This window comes from Paroedura picta, chromosome 7 (assembly GCF_049243985.1).
Source record: "Paroedura picta isolate Pp20150507F chromosome 7, Ppicta_v3.0, whole genome shotgun sequence".
Taxonomy (NCBI): domain Eukaryota; kingdom Metazoa; phylum Chordata; class Lepidosauria; order Squamata; family Gekkonidae; genus Paroedura; species Paroedura picta.
Window position 1 is genome coordinate 99,570,385 of NC_135375.1, and position 25,170 is coordinate 99,595,554.

General features: G+C 45.8%; 2 protein-coding genes across 3 annotated transcripts in view; both read right to left on the reverse strand.

Annotated features, from left to right (window-relative positions):
• The window catches only part of PRAG1 (PEAK1 related, kinase-activating pseudokinase 1), a 77,666-nt gene extending 59,528 nt beyond the window's left edge, over positions 1-18,138 (reverse strand). Inside the window, exon 1 of one of the 2 annotated variants that reach the window (XM_077345656.1) lies at positions 17,957-18,138. The gene's annotated coding sequence lies outside the window, so the exon portion shown is untranslated. Of the gene's footprint in view, positions 1-6,660; positions 6,682-17,956 lie in introns of those variants that run through there. The other variant, XM_077345657.1, reaches the window with a different exon arrangement.
• Positions 1-25,170, reverse strand: part of DCTN6 (dynactin subunit 6) — a 240,542-nt gene that overhangs the window by 80,828 nt on the left and 134,544 nt on the right. The gene's annotated exons all lie outside the window — the stretch shown is intronic.

Below are 25,170 nucleotides of genomic sequence, written 5' to 3' on the forward strand. Positions count from 1 at the left end.
GCAGGGGTTGGCAAATGGTGGCTCTCCAAACGGACTACATTTACCATGAGCCCCTGCCAGCATGCTGGCAGGGGCTCATGGCAATTGTAGCCCGTCTGGAGAGCCACCGCTTTCCCACCCCTATAGGGTCACCATAAATCAGCTGTAACTTGAGCATGCTTTCCACCTTCTCCACATGTTCCTCAAACACCAGTCTAAACAGGCCTACCTGATGCAGCCTGGATCTCCTGGCCACACCTCAATATAAAAATGTACACATTTCCTACATAATGTGTAGCGATGCCCCAGGGATACAGAGATTCTTCTCCACAGTAATGTGTCTCTTGATGCTGCAGATTACAGTCTACAGATGTTAGAGATTATCTCAGCCTTCCCATTGCTTCATCGTTCCTTCCTGTACCTGGCTACTCCAGGTACTGACTAGGGCTGCCAATCTCCAGGTGGGGCCTGGGGATTCCCCTGGAATTACAGCTCATCTCTAGACAACAAAGCTCCGTTCCCTCGGAGAAAATGGAAGCTTTTGAGGGTGGATTCTATGACACTGCACTCCACTGCAGTCCCTGTCCTTCCCAGCTCCACCCCCAAAACTCCAAGCATCTTCCAGTCTGGAACAGGGAACCCTACCCCTCCAACCAGTAGCCAGGGACACCCCCTCCCCAGTCACTTTAGTACTGACCCAAAGGATGGCAGCAAGATCGCTTAAGATCTCAAGAATTTGTGTACATCTATGTATGGGGGAAATGACACCAATTGGTTTAGGATTCACACCTGGAGATCTCCCAGATTGCAGGGATCAATTTCCTTGGGAAATGACTGCTTCAGAGGCTGGAGTCCATAGCATTAGCTCCTACTGAGTGTCTTCCAGGGCTTTCTGGCCACCAATCTTCAAGAATATCTCAACCCTGAACTGTCTGCTTGCAATAACAACACAAAATCCCAGCACTAACAACACCTTTACCTCACCCCACTGGTGCCTCACAATACCCCTTTGCCAAGGAATCCATCCTACGGTAGGAAGGTGGCATTCTTTCCATCAGGCAATTCTTCCAAGCGGAGAAGAGAGCGGAGCCAACAACATCCTCCTCCTATGGAACAAAATGTTGAGTCCAAAGGCACCTTTAAGACCAACAAAGATTTATTCATGGCATGAGCTTTCGTGTGCAGGCACGCTTCCTGAGACAATGGAACAAAAATCATAAGAGGACAGATATAGGGAGAGAGTAAATTAGTAGTAAATTAGTAAACAGCGTCCCAACAAATATGCAGGCAGTGTGCCTGCACACGAAAGCTCATGCCTTGAATAAATCTTTGTTGGGTCTTAAAGGTGCCTTTGGACTCACATTTTTGTTCTACTACTCAGACCCATTTGGCTTCCCACCTGAATCTCTCCTTCTAATGAGCAATGGCAAAGCTCCAGTTGGATGTGGTAAAATGGTGGGCGGGACTTCCACTTTTTGTCTAGAATGGAAATGGAAATAGCCTTGCCCCAGAGGAAGTCAGAATTCTTTCCGGGCTGAAACACTCCCCAGCCACATTGTGGAAGCCACAAACACAAGCCAGTCAAATTTTGTCTGAGTTGCTTTCCTCCAAAGCTGTCTACGAGGCTCCTCCCAAAGGCATCAAGCAAGGAGATAATTTGCTGTTCGGTAACCGTGTGCAACCCCCCACCACCACCCAAACAGGGCCTAATTAAAGGAAGTAACGGAAAAGCAAATAACCTGCTCAACATAGCAGAGAGGAAGCAAAATGCTCACTGTGCAGACAAATTAGTCATCTTTTCATGTAATAGTATTTGCCCAAACTACAGAAAATCTCAGCAATAGTACCTAAAACAATGCAAGCTCTCCTTTGGCTTATTTTCAAAGGGTTGAATTGGACATGAGACTGCCACAAAATACAGTAGGCCTGTGAGGAGTTTTCAGCTCCTCAGAATATGAAGTAGAGCTTCCCTTTGCACCCCAAGATTGTTATGCCAAACATTTCCCCATCTCTGGGTGTCAAATGCAGGGAACAGCTCAGCGTAACTGAGTCGGAATACAGGATAGGAAGAAGGAAAACTTTGCACAAAACTCAGCACAAAAACTAGGCTTAAATCTTTATTATCAAATTTCCTGATATTCACTTCCTTGCTACTTCTGCCTACCCCATCTTTCATCTTTCTATATTACATCTCTCCCTAGTGTTGAAATTCAGTTTGTAATACAGTTGTTGTTTGGGGTTTATGTTACTCTGAAAGATAATATGCACCTTGATGGTACTTTAATTTTATATATATACACATACATACATATATACATACATATATGGGTGGGCAATCCAATCTTGCCTCAAAGGTGACATTTGCATATTATCAGAAGAAGATGGAAACACATCCTGCCCCCCAAAACATTCAGAAACAGTGGCAAGCATTAAACTGAAAAATATACGTATTCTGGATAATGTATATTTTTTCACACTGTCCACAAATGGAACAGTCTGCCACCTGAACACACATGAAGTTGCTTTATTCTGGATTAGACCATTGGTCCATCAAGGGCAGTTTTGTCTACTAAGACGGGCACCAAGATCTCAGACGGAGGTCTTTCACGTTATCTACTACTTGGTCCTTTAAATTGCAGCTGCCGAGGATTGAACCTGGGATATTCCGCACGCTAAACTGAGGATCTTTCGTTCAGGCACACTCCACCTCACAGGTCATGCTGATTTTAGTGGGAGAGGCTGCAACAAGGCCTTATGTCTCTCCCCAAAACCAACAGAACTTCACTGTGGCTGGATTGTACCCAAAACATTCAGATTATACATTCCACCACGACCTTCAACAATAAGCAGCCGGGAATTGCAAGGTTTATTGACAACTTGGAGATAAGCTACTCCAGGTTTCCTCCCAGCACCCAAAATTTTTTCTTTTCATGGCCTGGTCATAATGCCCTTGCAAACAGAGAGAAAGTAAGAAAGGGTGGGTGAGGGTGTGAAGAAATAGTTCTTCTGTGAATCAAGGACTTGATAAACATGAACAATGAACAATTGCCACACAAGGATGTCAGTTTATCTATGGGTCATGCCAAAGCAATAAAAGATACAATTAATGATGTAGATTCAAATCCAGTCGTACCTTAGGGACCAGCAAGAGTTTCAGGAATATAAGCTTTCAAGACTCAAAGCTCCCTTTTACTCTCGAAAGTTTCCTCTCTAAAATCTTGTTGGTCTCTGAGAGGCTACTTGAATCTAGCTCTTCTACTGCAGACTAACACGCCTATCCTCCTGAAACCAAATTTATGAACAATCTGCATGCCGTCCAACAATATCCCAGTTACAGTCAGCACTGATTATTATCAATCAGAAGGCACATAAAATGCTTTTTTAAAATTAACATTTTGGAAACTTTCTCTTCAAATCAGCCGGAATAGATGTTTCTTTAATTGGACATCCGAGTTTAATATGGAAGCTGAATTCAATATGACATCTTAGGGCCTGTACTTGTCTCTCAAAATTGAATACAGTATATGATTCCACTTATATAACAAAGTGACCATGAGGATGGAGAGTCCCCGGCCCCAAGGAAGTATGTTTGGCCCAGAGCAGGGCCACGGCCTTCTCAGTCCTGGCCCCCACTTGACGGAAGGAACTCCCAGATGAGATCAGGGCCCTGACGGAACTGGGTTCCTCAGGGCCTGGCAAGACAGAGCGCTTCCACCAAGCCTAGGATTGAAATTCACGACTACAATCTGGCTGGATCTCCCTCATCTGGCTCTCCCAATCTCTCCCCACTACCCCCCAATGGGGCTACTGTCAACTCTTTGGCTGCAAATTAGAACTGAGGTTTTAACTGAGAGCCAGCTAGGTGTAGTGATTAGGAGCGCGGACTTCTAATCTAGTGAGCCGGATTTGATTCTCCGCTCCCTCATGTGCAGCCAGCTGCGTGACCTTGTACTAACCACAGCACTGATAAAGCTGTTCCTTATCTTTACGCATCAATCTTGTCTGTCACATTTCTTCCTCTAAGGAATTCGGCACAGCATTCATCCTGTCTCTTGTCTAATTTTATCCTCACAATAACCCTAAGAGGTAGACTAGATGGAAAGAGAAATGAGTAGCCCAAGGCAACGACACAAAATCCCAGACTGGAGGAGTTGGCATGAAAAACATCCCCCCCCCCCAGTTTTTCTTTGAGGAACGCTGAGGGAGGGGACGGAACCCCCATGAAACGCTTTCTCTTTGAGAATGAAGTGACATGCTTTTCTCAACAAGGTCTTACTCAAAATGCTTTCGAAGAATGGTGTAGTATGAATATTTTTATATAAGACAATATACGGCGTTAGATAATGATACCTCCCGTGTGCGCTGAAGACATATTCAACATATTTTCAAAGCTCCCAGTGGCCTTGAAGGAAGACAAGCTTATAAATATTTTAAACAAATTAAATTACTGAGATATGCTTATTGTTCAAATAAGAAGACTATTACCCACATTTAATGACATCCTGTGAGAATGGTAACAGGCTAATGATATTTGTGTTTTCAGTGCTGAATAATTCGGAATTCAATACAAGGGCTGCAGGAAGCCTGTTTCTAAGCCCAAAGAATGAAACAATTTGTGTTTACTTTAAATCGTATGGTTTCTATTTTGACTGTGCTCTCCCTGTACTTCTCAAGTAGCAAAAAAGAAGAGATATTTATTGAGGTGGCAGAAGGTGCAGAAGCTGGCATTCTCTGGTAGGTTAGTTCAAACAAAAATGCAATCCAGTGAAGAAAAAATCCTAGAATACTGTGGTCTTAGATTGGAGTAATTCTACACAGAATTTATTTTCCACAATTTTAAGTCATAAATATGCTAAATAACATGACTTTATATACTGACAAAGTTGTACAGGATGCCTTTTATGTTCTCAAAGCAGTAAAATTTAGTTTTGATAAGAAAGTGTTGCATATCTCTAGCCCGCCCCCTAAATTTCCATAATTATTTTGCTTTAAAGAATAAAATTGTCGCTTCAAAAGGTCTGGAAAACATACAACTCTAGCTCAAGGTCACCCATTAAGCTTCAAGGCACACTAGGGATTCAATCCAGAGACTCTCCGTAGAAGAGACTTAGCTCAGTGGTAGATCATCTGCTTGGCATGCAGAAGGTCCCAGGTTCAATCCTTAACATCTCCAATTGAAAGGATCAGGTAGGAGGTGATCTTAAAGATCTCTGCCTGAGACCCTGAAGAAGCCACTACCAGTGAGCAGACATGGTCTGAACCTCTGGGGAAGGGCAGGGTATAAATCCAAAATCATAAATACGTTAAATAAATTCAGTATAAGACAGCTTCATGTGTATTCCTTCATTCCAACCACCATGTCGAAAACATGAGGTTGCCAGCCTCCAGGTGGGGCCTGGATTTACAACCAATCTCCAGACCACAGAAATCTATTCCCCTGAAGAAAACAGCTGCTTTGGAGGGTGGACACAATAGCAGTATGGTCTCTCCCCGGACTTGACCTCCAAGCATTTCAAATCCAATACTGCACTTATTGAAATTCAATAATCCATTCCGCAGGCAAACAATACAACGAATGTGACAAGAGATAGTGTATTTAATGTGGATAATTTTAGAATTCTCTTGCAGTGCCATCCACGGAATATTTTCTTTAGTATGACTAAGTAGACCTACTAAGGATTGCTCCCATAATCATTTCCTTCTCTGCTGCTTAAGGAAATATCATCCTACCCCCTGACTATCCACTTTAGCTTAGGCACCTGGCCTTCAAACTAAGCAACATGGCTCAGTATTCAGGTGCTGAATCTCAACCTCACAGAAAGCCACTAATTTTGCAACTGCTTAGTTTGTCCATAAGTGCCTATACCTAAAAGTTCCGTACCACTTTGTTTGGCATCTGTGTCCTCTGGCTCCACCTCAAAAGCAAGAGCTCATGGGAGGCAGGCCAAACCAGAGAATAGGACTTTTTTGGACCAGAAGTGGTGACATCTTCACCAGAACTCCCTCCAAGGCACTTCCTAGGAAAGGCCGCAACGAACCATCAATTCCTCACAAGAAATTAAATATGAACCAAAAGGAAATCCAAAGGCTGTTAATAAATCGTATTATTTAGGCAATCAGAACGGGATCCTAGGGGGATTTCCGCACAGTAGTCAAAATGGCGAGATGCCTCCTACCAACAATAGTGTGATATTAAATCACGCTATTTCTCTCCTCCACATTTTCCTTCCTTCCTTCCTTCCTTCCTTCCTTCCTTCCTTCCTTCCTTCCTTCCTTCCTTCCTTCCTTCCTTCCTTCCTTCCTTCCTTCCTTCCTTCCTAGGCGTACCTACATCTCATATAGCTCTACAAAATATGCCCACTGAAAACCCATGCTTCATCCAGTGCTTGCACCCCCCAAAAGATGGTCTACCCCACCTCAATTTAATTGCACTTACATATTTTAGCAATTACGGATCCAATTACTATGCATGATCCAGAAATTGCAAAACAGGAAAGCTGATTTACCTCTGCTCAGGGGCATCGCAAAGTGGGATATAAACTGTATAAATAATAAATACATTCTATGCAATATTGGGAGGTAAAAATAAATTAACAGTTCACTCAATTATACAAATCCTGCAGCGAGACAATCGTTCAAGCAGCCCATTAATTTTTTTATTTCTCCCTTATTTCTCCTCACCTTCCACGGTATGGCAATTTCTGCCTTTTCTTCTTGAGCTGATGTTTCCAATTTAACATCCCAGATACCATAAAATATCAGAATAAACTACACTGTAACTCAAGAAATGGGTATTCCATTGCCACAGTTAACTCAATTACGATGGTTTACAAAGATCTTGACAAAACATTGTCCGCTTACGCCCACATCACATTTACCCCCCCAATTAGGCTGTTGATTCACGGCTGAGCAGTTAATTGCTTTAGATTGCTAACTGCTTCTGCCTCCAATGGGGTCAAAATTCTCCTTTCATACTGGTAATTGGATCAAAACGAAAAAGACAAAAAGGATTATAATGGGGAAATGTTAATTGCCCTTGTTTTAAAAACTAGCCATACTGCTAATCATAAAAATCACATGACGATTAACCAGGGAAATGTATTGTGTTGCTCTTGGTACTAACAAAGAAAGAGAAAAGGGGGCAGGAAAAAATGTAATTAACTGCCTGCCAGAGGGGAAAAAAGCCACTAAATGAACTATAAGGCAGAGAGAGATCCAGATAGATAATTACATATTTTGAATTACTACCAATCACTGGCAGCTCAAAAGCTTGAGGCCTGGAATTTATCTCTGTAAACAGCTTTAAGAGCAGGAAGCTACCAGCTATGGACTCAAAGTTCCCCAGGTCTGAGATTCACATTACATTTTTTAGGGCTGCCAAGGAAGCACACTTATTGGGCTGTATACAGCTCAGTTAAATGTAAATTCTTACTCTTGAGCAGTGGCTCTCAACCTTCCTAATACCACGAAACTTTAATATAGTTCCTCATGTTGTGTTGACCCTCAACCATAGAATTATGCAAGTGTTCTTTCACAGAAATTAAACCAAAGCTGACCAATGGCGTGAAGATACATTGTTCATGATTGTATATAAATTGGGTTTCCCCCCCCGGGGTTTCTCAGTTCAGTTGTCCCACCATGCCGATCTCACTCTTTTCAGCTGCACCAGACAGACGAACGCTCTATCTTGATCTACCCTGCAAGGCTGTGGTGTGGATGAAATGGAAGAGGAACGATGTCGGCTACTTTGGGACCTCCTTGGAGAGAAGAGTGGGGTACGAACTGAGTAACAGAAACCAATGATTTGGAAGAACAAAAATTGAGCCCAGGGACACCTTTAAGACCAACAAAGATTTATTCAAGGTGTGAGCTTTCATGGGCAGGCACCCTCTCTCAGACTAAATTGATTTGGAGACATCAGTAAAGAGATGCAGGCCACTTTGGGTCTCCCTTGGAGAGAAGGGTGGGGGATAAGAAAACCCATGATTTGGGGGAGGCAGCACAGATGGGCCAGAGAGCAGAGCTTGTCCTTGTGTCTGGGCCGGACCGGGGGCAGGTGTCCAACAGGGGCAACAGTTGTGGTTCCCCCCCCCCCCGGCCAAGCTGCTCGCCCTGCTGCGACCCCTGTGAAAGGGTCGTTCGACACCCAAAGGGGTCCTGACCCCCAGGTTGAGAACCACTGCTCCTGAGGAACCTTTGTAGGAATTCTCCACGCTTAGCTAAGCAGTGCAGAAACCCACTGCACTTTTAAATACAAGGGTTTTCTCAGGGGAATCCAGATTTGTGTTTGTAGAAGCTGCTTGTGCACAGCATGGATTGGCCAATGTCTGTAAGGTCACCAGGGCACCTCCCTCTAAGTCTTTTCCCTGATTTTACAATTTTAAAAAGGTATGGAAGTTTAAAAAGTATACACATAAGCAGCCCTTTCAGCAACTGACAGAAAGGTAAACTGGGGGGGGGGAATGACACACAGGGGACGAGATGGGACTCAGATAACTAAATCAGCATTCTGTTTCCCAATTCATACACAGGGTCACATGTATCGCAAAAGATGAGGGAAACAGTGTTCACGTCCCAGGAGAAGTGGCCACAGATTCTTCTGATTTTGTAGATAACTGCAGAAACATCTAGCGCTGCCTTTTTCGACCTTTTGATTGTAGACATTAGATTAGAGATTATATTTATCACACATTGAGGAGCCCTGAAAGTGGTGCCATTACCCTTTAGAGAAGTGGGTAGGGAAGTAAGTTGCAGGAGCCAGCCAATTTCTGCACTGCGGAGAAAGAGACTAGGCCTGTAGAGCAACAGGGGAAGGGGGCTCCAGTGACGTCCAGTGATGTCAGTGGCCATCCGAACTTCTGGGGATGGCTGTGTCATCCATGGGGAGCTCTTGCATAGTCCCAGGTTTCCCTGGGACCCTGGCTGAGCTTCTCTAATCTAGCATATTCTATCTGCTTATTACCTTACCCTCCCTCCAAAGGAGTCAGGGGGGCATGCAGGAAACTTTTTCTTCTCACAAGAACCCAATAAGGTAGGCTGAACGAGGACAGCTTACCCAGCTCATGAAAGCTGAGTAGGTATTTTAACCTAGGTCTCTCAGTTCCAAAGTCTGACCACCCTACAAGTCAAGAACTATCTGAAATTTCAAGAATACCTCCGGAATGTTTAGAAAGAGCCTTAAAAAAACCAAGTTCTGAAAAATGAACTTCCATCTCTCAAAAGCTGACTCTCTGATCATCCCACCAGAAACACTCCCATCTGAGGAATTCCCCCTGAAAATCTACTCTCTGTAGCTGACAAGGTTGCAAAAGCAGATTTATCTCGAAGACGGTTTTAGGACATTGAGGCTGGGGGCGGGGAGAGCTTGTAATGCTTCTCTGTCTGATCATCTGGAGCAGGGGTGGCCAAACTGTGACTGTCTAGATGCCTGTGGACTACAAATACCATGAGCCTCTCCCAGTGCTGGCAGGGGCTCATGGTAATTGTATTCCATTAATATTTGGAGAACCAAAGCGTGGTCATGCCTGCTCTGGAGTTAACCCTTGAGTGCTACCAGACCAAGGGCTACAATCGAAGCTGATTTATAGCTTTGGGGGTAATTTTTACTTATAGTACATCAAATGTTCCATATATTATTCCCAGGTCCACAGATAAAGACAAGAACATACTGGTCCCCCCCCCCCCCGGATGCTGCCCTCGTAAGGGCCTTCCTGTTTTAAGGAAGGTCATAGTTTTCTTGCCAACTGTCAAGGTTTTGTTATATATTAGTTTTAATGGGGTTTTATTGTATGGATTGTTTTGTGTGACCTGCCGCAAGCTGATTTTAAAGAGCAGCGGGCTATAAAATCCAATAAATAAATAAATAATGAATAATATAAACAGAACCCAACCTCTTTTGAGCCTATAGTCACCACTGGAATTCTGATGCAGGGTGGTGGGCACAACGACAAAATGGCTGCCCATTGAAGTCAAAGCCAATCGCAAGACATCAGGAAGTGAGGTCACACATAACAGTAACTCTGACTTTTCATGCCGGAGCTCTGTTTAACAGAAGACCTGCTGCATGAAAGTCCCACCGAGTCTTGCTTACTTTCTGTACGCCTTGTTATAGACCCAACTAAGGTCATGTGATCTCAGTGCATCTTCACAAACTATCAGTTCCTTAACAGTGTCAAGTGTAAGGGAATCTCTCAACATTGTAAATTCTATCCCAGATATCCTCAGAACATAAGAAGAGCCCCTGATGGATCAGACTAATGGTTCATCCAGTCCAGCTTTTCTCAACTTTTTTACCCCTGAGAAACCCCTGAAACATTCCTCAGGCTTCAAGACACCCCAGAAGTGGCACGATCATGCAGAATATGGTTGGGAAGCACAGCTGTAGACACGCCCACCTAGGGCCCCTCCCCTTCCTACCACCTCCAGGCCCATCATTAGCCATTTGGGAGGATAGGCAGGTCAACATGACCGTGTATGGTCATATCACCCCAAAAATGTTTTACAAATTAAAAAATATATTACAATTAATTAACTCTGATCCATTTATGAAACCCTTCCAGGGCCGTCAAGAAACCCCACAATTTAATGAAACCCTGGCTGAGAAAGACTGATTCAGTCCAACATATGGAGATATGTCCAATATGGTTTTAATGGGGTTTTTTTATATGGGCAAACTTTAACCCACCACGAGCCAGTCATGAGAGTGGCGGGCAATAAGTCCAAATAATAAATAAATAACATTCTGTCTCACAGTGGCCAACCTGTTCCTCTAGACCAGACTTTCTCAAACAGGGTTTTATGAAGGCCTTGGAAGGGTTTCCCAAATGAGTGGGAATTAATTTTTAACATATTTTTAGGTAAAAGGTAAAGGTACCCCCTACGCAAGCACCGAGTCACGTCTGACCCTTGGGGTGACACCCTCTAGCCTTTTCATGGCAGACTCAATACGGGGTGGTTTGCCAGGGCCTTCCCCAGTCATTACCGTTTATCCCCCAGCAAGCTGGGTACTCATTTTACCGACCTCGGAAGGATGGAAGGCTGAGTCAACCTTGAGCCGGCTGTTGGGATCGAACTCAGACAGCATTTCTGCCGCTTACCATTTTAAAATGCATTAAAAATTGACTGAATGATATGACCATGCGTGATCATGTTGTTCTGCCCCCCAAATGGCCAATGATGAGTCTAGAGGTGAGGAGGTGTCGCAGGTGGGTGTGTACACAGCTATGCTTCCCAACCATATTCGGTACAATCTTGAAACCTGAAGAATGTTTCAGTGGTTTCTCAATGGTAAAAAAGTCAAGAAAGGCTGCTTTAGATGGCCAGTAACAGGACATAGAGGCCAAAGCCTTCCCCTCCTGTTGCTTCCTGACTCTGGGATTCAGAGGTTTAGTGCCTCTGAAGGTGAAGGCTAGTAGCCACAGGTAGACCTATCCTCCATCAATCGCTCTGCTCCCCTTTTAAAGCTGTTTATTACTGTGGCCATCATTGTATCCCCTGGCAGCGAATTCCACATCTTTATAACTTTCTGTGTAAAAACGTATTTCCTTTGTCTGTCCTCTATCTACTGCCCATCAGCTTCACTGGACCTCTAGTATTTTGGGAGAGGGAGAAAATTCCTGCCTCCGTTTACTCCAGAACATTTGCCTCAGAATCCCTGTGTTGCTGCCAGAAGGATAAGCTTTGCCAAACTGTTGGTGTTATTTTTACCCTTTTAACAAATAGCATCCCATTCAAAGTGTGGTTACAGCAACCTGCACTTTCACAGAAGGGTGTGGCAAGTCTTTAAAGTCAGGCTATCAATTTGAAACGCCCCTAAATGCCTTTAGCTGTGCTAACATAAGTTACTTCGGTATTCATACCAATGAGTCTGTAAGGCAGGCCAATATATTATTCCAATATTATTACAAACAAGGGAAGGAAGTTAAGGCTGGCCGGTGTGTTCATGAGCCAAGTGAGTTCATGAGCCAAGTGAGTTCATGAGCCAAGTGGCTCATTTGGTTCATAAGCCAAATGAACCAGGCATTTTTCAACTCAGAGTAAACTCAGAGTAACAGGATGGGCCTGGAATCCCACAGCTCTCATTTCAATTCTGTCATTAAATCACTGGAAAGGCACTTCCTCCCGACTTCCACTCATCCTGCAGGAAGTAATATCAGAAAAATGACATTGGCCTACCTTAAAGGGTCGTGGGAAAGGATTTCTGAGACTATTTTGGTGAAGCAACGCAGGGGAAAGTGTTACATTCACAATGATTTCTTATCAAACACTTTTCTCCACTGAGACCCGCTTTCTGTAAAACTATAGATTGGTTCACCCATAAACATTGTCTTGATCGTTCAGGAATGTGTGAAATGACTCCTTTAAAGAGGAGAGGTTGTCTACTCACACATACAAACGATTGTTTGACTATAAAAATCACAAAACAAATAAGAAGAGAGAAGACCTGGTTTTCATACCTCACTTTTCAGTACCCAAAGAAGTCCCCAAGCAGCTCACAATGACCTTTCCCTTTCTCTCCTCACAAGAGGCACCCTGTGAAGTGGCTGAGGCTGAGAGTGCTCTGAAAGAACAGCTCGATAAAACAGCTCCAAGAGAACTGTGACTAGGCCAAGGTCACCCAGCTGGCTGCAGGTGGGAGAATGGGGGAGCAAACCCGATTCTCCAGATCAGACCCCGCCGCTCTTAACCACTACACCACACCGGTTCTCAAATGGGAACCAATCCTATGTTGATCTGCATTTGCACATTTTGGTTCTTCAGACTTCTGCTGATTTAAATCCCATTATTTCAGTCAGGGTTAAGGCCAGGAGGCTCCTTTTACTTACCTGCTGCTCACCGCTATGTTCCAATCAGCTTTTTGGTGTTGGAAGATGCTATCTAGTTACCGTCAACCCCGTAGGGCAGGGGTGGCTAAACTGTGGTTCTTCAGATGCCCATGGACTACACTTCCCATGAGCCCCTGCCAGCTGGCCATGCCAGCAGGGGCTCATGGGAAGTGTAGTCCATGGGCATCTGGAAAGCCACAGTATGGCCACCGCTGCCATAGGGTTTTCAAGGCAAGAATCATTCAGAGGTGGTTTGATCTTGCCTACCGCTGTATAGCAATCTCACTTCCATCCGAGTATTTCCTAGACCTGACGAGATTGGGCTGCCCTGGGCCATGCAGGTTAGGGGGCAGCCTCTATGTCAAGACCTGTTAAAATTATCACCAGGAGTCCAAGGATACTCTTAGCTGACTCCCTTCTGACTCTGTATTTAGCAGATGCAGAGAACAATCCTAAATCGGTCTACTCACATCTACGGCAATAGGCCTATACCCAGAAAAGGCATTTTAAAGATTATAGTGGCCATTTAATAATTTTTACATTATGCCTTATTTCTATTAGCCTTGTTGGCAATTTTTTAAATTTATCTGGCTGGAAAGGATAAGGAAATGGCAAACATTTTTCCCATTTTCTTCCAGATACACAGGGGGAGCTATTCATTCATCGGAGAAACATAGGAGCTGCAATTCTGGATCTGATACAGCTTCACCTTATCTATCTATCCGACATTTTTGGGTGGAAGAAAGAATGCTTTCCTACTTTATCTTCACAACAACCCTATAAGGGAGGTTAGAAAAGGAAGTGAGATTTTATGCCAGGTCCTGGTCTAACACTAGTAACCACTGCTGCCCACAGGCTCTCAGTTCGAATTCCCCAGTCCCAGCTGCCTCTAGGCACACACAAGTCATGTATGAGCATAAATGTTCATCCCCTGTCATCATGTTGTAAACCGCCCTGAGACCTATTGGGAGAAGAGCGGTCTAAAAATTAAATAACAACAACAACAACAACAACAACAACAACAACAACAACAACAACAACAATAATAATAATCTGTCCCAGTGTATCTGAGAGACCGCCTCCCTGCCTATACCCCCAAAAGAGTCTTACGCTCCGCCACCTCCAACTGGCGGCAGATCCCTGGCCCCAGAGAAGCGTGTCAGTCCTCAACAAGGGCCAGAGCCTTCTTGGTCCTGGCCCCCACCTGGTGGAACGAGCTCCCTGAGGAGATCAGAGCCCTGCCCGAACTTCCACAGTTCCGCAGAGCCTGCAAAAGGGAGCTCTTCCACCAGGCATTTGCTTAAGGCCGACCGACACCCAGACGCCCGCCCATGACTCTCCCAAAGCTACTGTTAATTGTTATTTATATTATAAAAATGTGGTTTTGTAATCTTTTGATGTAATCTTTTGATGTTTTATTGAAAGTTGTTTTGATGTTACAGTCTGTATAATGTTCCATGTAAGTTATATAATGTTCAGTGTAAACTGCCCAGAGCTGCAAAGAAATGGTTGGTATAGAAATATAAATAAGTAAATTGATTTAGCCTCCAGGATACACTGCGCATGTATATAGAGGTTCCACTGTCTGGCGGCTTAGAATCATACTCGCTGCCACCTATATATTGGATCACTTTAGCCAAATGCAGTCTTTTCCAACCTTTTAACCATGGCGGGGGCCTCGAAATAATTTTTCAGACTTCGAGAAGTCCCGGAAGTGATGTCAGCTGGCTACGCCCACTGCCACACACCCAGAAGTGACATCACTACCCACACTCTTAGCTGTCCTTTTGCTCCCTCCCCTACCTTTACTAGTATGTCAGCTCTGCCTCATGTAGGCCGGAAAGAAGAGTAAGAGCTGAGAAGACAGCTCAGACACCCCCCATACCACATCACTCCAGATCTCCCATGGACCCCCTTCAGAACTCTCTGGCCTAGTAACTACAATATCCCAAATACCTTTGGTTTCTGCAGAATCTTTTTTTGATTCTTCATCATTTCATGTGCTATGAATCACTTGGAGTCCATATGAAAATGACTCATTTTCTATACCGACAATTTCGGTTACTGATTGCTCACTGCAGCGTGCTGGGGTGAAAGCTCCTTTCTGTGGCCAGGTTGCATTTTCACTGGCACCACCTGGGTGCCAAATCTGCATAATCATGCTATGATGGCTATTTCAGAGGAGACAACCTAATGAAATCCATAAATAAGATGTAAATTTATGCTGATTTTTCAAAAAACAGATTGTCAGTGGGGAGAATGAAACGAATATGCAGGTTGCGTTTTTTTAACCCCCACCCTCTTGATTTTATTCTAAAGCTCACATCTTGTAGAAAACAGAATCCAGAGACATTTTGGAGAAACTTCTGGGACTAACTAACTAGTCTGAATTAAAAACCAAAACTGAAAAAGAGATTTGGTAACGGAATCATAGAATCCTAGAGTTGGAAGGGACCTCCAGGGTCGTCTAGTCCAGCTGCCCGCAGAATACAGGAAATTGACAACTACCTGCCCACCCTCAAGGACCCCAATTCCATGCTCAGATGATGTCCCCCACCCCAGAATCCTTGGCCAGTCTGGGCTGGAGGAAATTTGCTTCCCGATCCCAAAGTGGTGATTGGCATTTCCCTGGCCAAGCAAAAAAAGTCTACAAGAAACAAGCACCAACATCGTCCCTTCTGCCCACCCACTCATGATCTGCCTAAAACTGATCCATCTTTATCGCAGTATGCAAAATCCCCTGGGACATTTTCATGTGCAAGCCCTCCCAGATTGAAAGAAATGTGGAAGAGCACACACATGTTATATTTGAAATCTGAGCAGGACAGCTTCCCATAGGATTGAGCCCAGTGGGGAACACAACTCTACTGTTATATACAATGCAAGACCTTATCAACTGAGACAAAAGTCTGTTTTCCCTCCCTCTCCCCATAATAGATATCTCTAGCCACTTTAAAATAATGTCTTAGACAACATATTGTATTTTCAGGCAGGGCACCAATATTGAGCCACTGTTTGTCAACAACATTTATATTACTGTCACACAAGGCAGTTTATTTACCCTTACTGATCTCACAGATATTTTCAGTGATGTTTTAACTGTTAACTGCTACTGCAAATAAAATAGAACGCAGGTTTCAATTAGGCACCCTTAAGACCCACTGAATTCAATAGGGCATGCCGTATTGCATGAAATCAGGGGGACACGGTGAGGACCAGCTTTATTTGGGATTGGGATACAGTGCAAAACTAGAAGTACCCTCAAAACCTAGAAGGGGTAATTCTGCTTAGAATGGCACCGCAAGTACAGGAATAAAAATGTAGATCAATTATCCAACTCTTGAGCATTAACCATGCAGGCTAATGCACCAGCCCAATCGAAGCACTGTCAGGTCCTACTGATTTTGGTGCAAGAATTTTAAGCGCACAATTAGATCTCCATCTGAAATTAAAAACGGACTCTTGCTTTGGTTGGAGGATCACGCCGGTTGGGTTAATTTTCACTACCACAGGGAACAAAATTCACTGGAATCAGTTTTGGAAATGAGGATGTGGCTTAGATTTTAACAACAATGTGATCCTCCAGTCCCCAAACAGCCCATATCAGCCATGTACTGTGACACAGCAGGTGCTTAAGAGCCCCATATTTTTGTGTGCTCGGGGAGTCAGCAAAAACAGGCTGGCCAAGCCACTGATGAAGGACTTTTAGGCTGCCAACTGGCCTGGAGGAAAATATCCCCTCTCTTTAATATAGCCTTAATGTGAGGAAATGGGCAGTCAAAGGTCTTTATGGCATGGAGGTAAACGGCACCACCTGTTAAATAATATTCTATTAAGCCTCTGTTTATAGGCTTAACAGGACATTTTCCCTCCAGCCAGTTGGCAACCCTAGCAATCCACCATAAATGAAAACCATACTTTCCACATACAATGATCCGCATTTGCTGGGCTGTATTGAGCTTGGCTGCACAAGTTGTATGGCAAACGGACCTATTTTGGTGGCAAGGAACAGACTGATGGAGTTTGGGTTGAGTGACTAGTCCTCAGTGTTTTCACCAGCCCGACCACCCACCTGCACAAACGCCAGAATAAGCTCTTAGAGGCCTAAACAGAATGGAAGCGCTGCCTTTTGTAAACCTTTCCCTGCCTTTTCACGGCTTGCACACCTGGCCGTGATGAGAATGGACAAAACCGATACAGATTTTATCACTAAGATTCAGGCTATCTTATCTGGGAGAAAGGTCTCTTAAATACACCCTTCACAGTATAGATAGATCAGAGTCAGGTTCACTGGCTATTTCAGAAAGGCAGGAGTTTTAAGAGCTACAGCCATACAGAACACAGGATTTGAAGCCATACCCGGTTTTTCGCCGGGTCCAATTACACGCCGGAGTTGCACAGCTTTTCTGTCAAATGTCCCCCTTCTTTCTTTTTAAAACCGCTCATGGAAGAATCTGGGTGTTAAAAATCAGCTGGCCCAGGGCTGCGATTGGCTTTTGTCAAAAGCCGCCATGTGCTCCTGCGAGAAATGCTCGGCATCCCTTTCACGGGTCCAATGAAAGCCTTCCCCAGGCGCCCGGCGGACCCGTGTCAGGCTCCCGCATGACAAGTTACCTCGCAAGGCGCAGCCCGGGACTCCCGTCTGCCGGGACCAGCAGACCTGCGAGGGTGTGTTTTTGCTCCCGAAGCCGGGATGGCTTCGGTCCCCCCCCCCCTGAACATAACACGTGTGGACGCGCGAACACGCATGGCCAAGCTCGAACAAACCTGGGTTCCCTTTCACACATACATCTGTTCAATGGATTTTCAACATTCGGGGACGGGGAAAACGCCCGCTCCCGGGTGCTTCTGCCCCCCTCTTTTCCCAGATCGTGAAGCCGGATTTTGCTTTTGTTTTTTTTTGCCTTTCCTGCTCGGGGGCAGAAAGTTTCGCCCTTGGCTTCGGCCCTGCCAGGAAAGGAGCCTCGCCGCGCTCGCAGCCCCCGGCGCCGGGAAGCGAATGAATGAAGCAGCCAGCGTCGGAGGCGGGGGGGAGTTTCTTTGGGGGGGAGAGAAGGAGGCAGCCTCCCCCTTCACCAAAGCCAACCTCTGCTCGGCGTGGCTTAGCCGTTGCAGGATCGCGAGCGGGGCAGCAGGCCAGACGGGCCACTTACCTCCCGCCCGGGCGCCGACCGTGCCTTCTCTCCCCGCCGGCTAAGGAGCAGGAGCAGCAGCAGCAGCAGCAGCCGGGCGCCCGCCCCAGCTCCGCCAGTGCGCGCCGCTCGCATGCATTGTGCGCGGGAGGCGGGGAGGCATGCCCGGCTGCAGGCGCCGCCAGCTCCTCCTCCTCCCGCCGCCGCCGCCAAATTGACCCTCTTCCGCCAGCCCGGCCCCCTCCGTCCCCCACCCCCAAAACAACACCCCCCCCCCCCGCGCACACACACGCCGGGCGGAGCAGGAGCAGGGGCGGGCCGTGGTGCCTGGGTTCTCTGCAAAGAGAAAGGCGCTGCCGGATCTCGCCTTCCCTGGTTCGGTCTGGGTTGCCGGGACCTCCGACCGACCGACCACCGGCGGGGAATGGGGCGGGGAAGGAGTTTTAGGGTTTCCTGGGCCAGGTTGGGGGATCTGGAGCAGGACGGGGACCTCAGTGGAGTCTAATGTTATGGAGATTACACACACACACACACCCTCCAAAGCATTCATTTTCTCCCCGGGGAACTATCGCCGGAGTCTGGCCGTGAGCTCTAATCCCGGGGGATCTCCAGGTCCCACCTGGAGGCTGGCATCCATACCCTACTGGAGAGAACTGCATGGGTGCCTTCTGTCGTGGCGCTCCCGTTGGAAGGCAGGGGGTTGTGCTTGGAGCAGGGTTGCCGGGTGCTCCCTGGCCACCGGCAGGGGAGGAAGGTTTGGGTTGCCAGATCCAGGTAGGGAAGCTCCTGGAGATTTGAGGTGGGGCCAGGGGAGGACAGGGACCTCAGTGGGGTGCCATGCCAGAGAGTCCACCCTCCAAAACATCAATTTTCTCCAGGGGAACTGATCTCTGTTGTCTGGAGATGATTCCAGGGAATTCCTGGGCCTTGGAGCCCCGTAACCTGCATTTCTCTTTCTCTCCATCCATAAGCTGCCATCTTGCCCTTCTGACCCCCTCCACAACCATCTGATTCTTTCCCTCTGCCTCTGCCATCTCTCTGCACCCCATATCAAGAGCATCCTCCTTCACTTGCCGGCATTCTGCCTTCCCTGCAGCCCTGGGTCTCTGTGCACCCCTCTCTCTCCCCCTCTTTTATCTGCCTTGGTGTTTGTGCCCCAGCCTGGGAGGCATGGCTGGCACCAGTCCACCCCCCCCCCCCCGAATCCAGGGAGAAGAGAAACAAAGGCCATATAACTCCTTCAGGCTTTGGCTGTTCCCATGAAGAGGAAAATCACAGGCAATCACAGGCAGTAGGGGTGACAACGTCCAGATGCAGCCTGAAGGTCTCCTGGAATTACAACTGATCTCCAGTCCAGACCGGGGGTGGGGGTGGGGGAGAATGCCTGCTTTCCAAGGTGGCCTCTCTGGCATGATACCCTAAGGAGGTCCGTCCCCCAGGCTCCCCCCACAAAAAAAAAAAATTATTCAGGTATTTCCCTTCCCAGAGCCAGGAACTCTAGGCAGCCACAAACACATGAGTAGGGGCATAAATTGGCAAGAGCTCCTCCATAAAGACAAGATTTCCTCTTAATTATAGTCTTGCCACGCTTTTTGTGGCTAAAAATGCTGTCAACTTGGGTTGGGTTCCTCTGAGCATATTGTAAGAGGAAATACTAGAGCTGACCTTAATGAGCTAATGTTGTCCAGGGGTGATCCCAAATTGTTAGCTAGTTGCACAGAGGTTTGGGGCTGGTTTTCTTAACTGGAAATGTGCTTTTAAAACATATTTATTAGTCTTCTAGAACCCCCTCCCCCTGCTTGCCCGCCCACCCACCCGCCCACAAGCAGGCTAGGGCCGATTCACAACATATCTCCATACATAACGCCACAAAATCACAATGAGAACCATAATAAACTCATAGAATGCTGTGTTTCTTATCTATTCATCCATCCTGCTGCCATTTTCTGCATTGCATCTTCATATTTGATCTGGCAGCGGGAATAACCTGGAGGTGAATGCAGGGAGGCCCATAGTTTTTATGGGGTGTGCTGATTTCTAGCTTGTTCTGGCCTCAACCAAATGCAGGACAGTGCTGCTTTGCAGTCCCTGTGGAACTTGAACCACGAGGAAAAGCAGGGTATAAATATTTTGATAAAACAAACAGAAATGGCAATACAATTGCTTGATTCTTCGTCATTTCGGTGGAATGAGCTCCCAGAGGAGATCAGGGACCTGTTGGAGCTGGTGCAGTTCCACAAGGCCTGCAAGACAACTCTTCCACCAAGCCTTAACCTATATCTATGCCCCCCCCCTTAACAAATCACCCCCATAGAGACACCCAGCCTGGAAAAGGCCTATCGGTAGTGATCACCTTCTGGGTGGTAAAACAACAACTCGATGCTACTGTTCTAGATGCTGCTCATTTGTTAATAGGTTTTAAATTGTTAATCCTATTGTCTATAGTTTTATTTCTTGCAGTTTTAATTGCTTGTTATCTGAAAAACTGTATGTACGCTGCCCTGAGCCCATGTCAGAAGGGCATTCTAGAAATTTAATAATGATAATATTACCGCATTCCTGTTTTCCCTCTGGAGGTTCATACCTGCACCTATATCCACCTATATACTTGGGTGTTCTCCTATTATGCCTCCATGCTTTTTGGTAACTGCAGCCACTCTTGTTCTCAAATATTTGGGGTCGAATGGCTCTGGGCATACGCAGAGCTGCTTTCTGAAAGGAGAACAATTCCCCCCCCCCAAAAAAAAGGGCCTAATTCAGGGGTAGTCAAACTGCGGCCCTCCAGATGTCCATGGACTACAATTCCCAGGAGCCCCTGCCAGCATTTGCTGGCAGGGGCTTCTGGGAATTGTGGTCCATGGACATCTGGAGGGCCGCAGTTTGACTACCCCTGGCCCTAAAGGAACTAAGGGCCCCCTGAACATGTGCAGAGTGTCTTCTCTTAGGCCAATTCCTGCTGCTCCTGATGGATAATAGATCCAGGAGGAACAAAAGGATGCACTTCCTTACTCACTGACAAATTATGCAATTCCCTCCCACGGAGCATAGGGATGTTCATAAAAGGGGATTGGAGAGATTCAGGGAGGGAAGGTCCATCAACAGCTGCTGGCCGTGCTGCGTAAAGGGAAGCAGCAGACATCCAAATTCTGGTGCTAGTAGGCAACATCAGGGGAAATCTTGGCATCTATACACTGTTTGTTGGTCCTGCAGGGCAACTGGTTGTCCAGTATGAGAAACAGGATGCTGGATCAGACGGACCGCCTACTCAGATCCAGCAGAGCTCTTCTTGTCTTAATTACAGTCTTGCCACATTTTTTTTTTTGTGACTAAAAACGCTGGCAACTTGGGTTGGGTTCCTCTGAGCATATTGCAAGAGGAAATGCTGGAGCTGACCTTGATGATTTGGCTGAAGCTCCCGCCCTGCTGGTCATCTCCTTTACACTGACTGTGTTAATAATGTTCCGAAAGGGCTTGTGTACTGGGTAGGCTGGCCTTTTGCTTATTAAAAGAAACCCAGAATGACCATTTGATGAGCGTCAGGGGACTTTGCTGTAATGATCAAAAGTGATCACAAATACACTGTCTTTCCCACCCCTTTTGCACTTCTTATTCAAGATGTCCTGAAGGATGGGCAATGCTGAGAATATTATCCCCCTCCCCCAAACTATTTCAATCTCCTGGCTTAGGTTGGGGTCTCCCACTCTTGAGTTATAGCTAAAATTTCAGTTGCACAGCGAGGGGTGGGAGGCCAGCAGACAGGTTTGTAAAATGCAACCTTCAGAGCAAATCTCCCCAACAACAGTACAGTGTATATACATTTGCGGCGTTCACTGCTTGAGTACACATAGAAGAGTTAAGCACACCAAGGATGCCTTAGTGTACGCTGGTCACTTATGCCATTTGCACTCAAAGCAGAATTTTCCACCCTACCCATCCTAGTTTTGTCTTTTCCATGTCCAAAATCAGGATCCAACCAGGAAAATTCTAGCTAAATAAAGTTGGGATATGCAAGATCTATACAGTGCGTGATTCCAAAACATATGAAGAATATCCTACTGAGAACATCAGAGGAGATGTGTATTTAGCATCATTAGATCAGGAACTTTCTAGTGTTTTTCAAATAATCAGAGAATCCTAGGCAGAGTCTGCACTTACTTTGTTTATTCCATTGTCAACCCCGTTGAATTCAGATCGCTTTGAACTCGGATCTTCCTCTTCCCTCCCCCCTCCCCATTGAGACAGAAAAGTGTTCTGCACGTGGTTAGGGTAGTTCAGAAGGGGGGGGGAGCCAAGCCTCTTTTCTTGAAGGGGGGGGAGAAGCCAAGCAGGGAGCCTCTTTCTTTTCTTGGAGGGGGTGGGTGGGAGAGGATCGAAAAAGGCAGAGAAGGGAGAAAAAATCCAGGACCGACAGAAGTTGAGAGAAATTAGGGGCTTCTCCTTTAAGGTAAGTTTGTCACATGACCACCTGTGGCCAATCACGGGTCCTCTAACACGGAGGAGAGCCCAGATTCAAAACAGCCTTTAAATATTGAGCATTAAAAGCACTCTAAGATATCACACAATAAAGGTAGGGTCACTCCGGATCAATCCTTGCTGCAGAAGGAAATTTTAAATCACCCCAAATCCAACCGGAAATCGCATTCTGTGTAGAGGGCAGGGACTGAATCGATCTGGGGTTGGAATAAAAGCTCCATGCAGTTTACACCCTAGAGTGGGAAGAGGCCATATAGGCCACCTAGTCCCACCCCCTGCTTAATGCAGTATCAGCCTCAAACATCCAGGATAAGGATCTTTCTGGCAGCTGCTTGATTGGCCCAATTGGAGACTTCCTGCTTCTTTGAGCACACTCCCTCTCTGATTCCCTCCAGAACAACAATTAGCCAGTTACACAGTTAGGACTCTCTCTCTCTCTCTCTTCTTTACAAAATGTGTTTCTTTTCTAAATGAAGCCATTAATTCCTTAAGCAGCCAATGCTCTGCCCATTTGTATATTTATAGACTGCCAGCATATAGAAATCTTGTTCTATCCATTCTTCTGTTTTCAGTTCAAGGCCCCCTGAAAGTGGGGCCGATCTGACATTCCCACAGTGTTCAGAACATCCGCAGGTGAACACACGCCTGAAGCTACGTCATACTGAATCAGACCATTGTTCCAGCAAAGTCAGTATTGCCTACTCAAGATTCGTAGCAGCTCTCCGGGGTCTCAGGTAGAGGTCTTTCACATCACCTGCTGCCTGGCCCTTTGATATGGAGATGCGGGGTTTGAACCCAGGACCTTCTGCATGCCAAGCAGAGGCTCTTCTACTGAGAGCCATTTTAATGTAGTGGTTAATCTGGCGAGCTGGGTTTGATTCCCTGCTCCCCCACATGCAGCCAGCTGGGTGACATGGTCTGGCAGCTTCTTTGGGTCCTGATTAAACATCTGTCCTTAATAAAATGGAAAGTAGCTTGGAAAAAGGCAGCAGAGAATCTGGGTATCTGTTCGGTTTATCTCAAGACCAGCTCAGGTCTCCGCAAATCCAATGAAAAGGACAGCTCGTGTTAAGTTTGAACTGTTAAGATTACATGTTCTGTAAACCAAACGTACAAGTGTCACAAAAGGCCACACCACAGGAGGAAGGCTATTGATGTTAGGGTTGCCAATTTCCAGATGAGTCCGATAGGGTAGCAGAGATAAAAATATTTTGATTGAATAATTATTTGGAAAACATGTGTTCATATAGGCTATGGTGTTGCATGCAGATGCCAGCTCCCTGCACTCTCAGATAGTAGAATAAAACTGCAGAAAGTGCAATGTTCCAATGAAGCACTTCCACAGGGCCTGTTCCGCTAGCTGTTCCGCCCGGCCTATGGTTAAGGCCAAGAAATAGCATCAAAATTCTGACACCCCCCTACTTAAAGCACCCAATAAACAAATTAACAGTTGCCACCAGCTATATGGATGCAGCCTATCAGAAACCTTGTTTTTAAGGCTAATAATTTTAGGATTGATCATTTTACTGATTTTACATGATTTTATATGTCATTATTTATAACTGTCATGAGCCGCCCTGAGCTCTCTGGGCAGCATACAAGTGGAAAAATAAATAAAAATATACAAAGGCAATCCTCAGTCTTCTTTGCCCTCTGAGTACCACAGTTTTTTATTCTGCAATGACACCTGGAGTGTTGCATTGGCTAGAACAGGGGTCTCCAATGTGTTGCCCACCAAGGGATTTTAGAAAGTGGACAGGGCCAGGTCAGGCTTTTGCTGGGCGGTGGTGAGGACAGAATAAAGCAGTGCATCCTAATGTATAATTTTGTCTATTTTTCAAAAAGGCAATTCCCCAAAGAGAAAACAGGGGCAAATTCAGAACATTGATTAGCCAGGCACAGGTAACCCGAAAGATGGGCTATTCAAGGTAGTTACAGGTTGCTATATAGGGAAAATCCAGAATAAAAAATTGGTAATACCTTTTTAGGAGCATCGACCAAAATATCACAAAAACAGAGAGCTAGATTGTGAGTTCTCCAGATCTCTACACCAAGCTGGATATTGACTGCAGATAAAATGGGGACAGAGCAGTGTGTGTGGAGGGGGGGGAGGGGGAATATACATTTTAGGCCATGGCAGAAAGGTCTGTGGAGTGTCAGCCTCACATTCCTCTAAGCGACAGATAAACCCAAGCTGCGCATTGTTTATGGTCTTAATTCCAATGACTGTTGTTACCGTGATGACCATCTTCATTACGAACTTCCACCTCTCCTTTCAGAACAGTGCTCATCCTTAATGATTGTAGATTTCCCAACTGGAAATAGATGTTGTTGTCTGTCTGAGTTTCTCCCATACGTCCCTAGAAACTGAACGGGAAAGGACATGGCCGGCAGCAAGGGAAGAGAGAAAGTGCACTCCACGTAGCAGCATCTAAAAATAAGTTTCCCAGGGTCACATGTGATTCTTTAAGACAACTAAAAATCACATGAGAGGAGAGAACTGAATGACTTAGTTGATCTATTTTGTTCTCTCTGAAAGAACTGCGGAAGTTAGGGCAAAGTATGAAAGAAGAAGAGCTGTTTTTTTTTTGTACCCTGCTTTTTACTACCTGAAGGAATCTCAAAGGGGCTTACAATCGCCTCCTCTTCCACTCCCCACAACAGGCATTCTGTGAAATAGGTGGGGCTGAGAGAGTCCTGAGAGAATTGTGACTAGTCCAAGGTTACCCAGCAGGTCTCTGAAAGAACTATGGAAGTTGGGG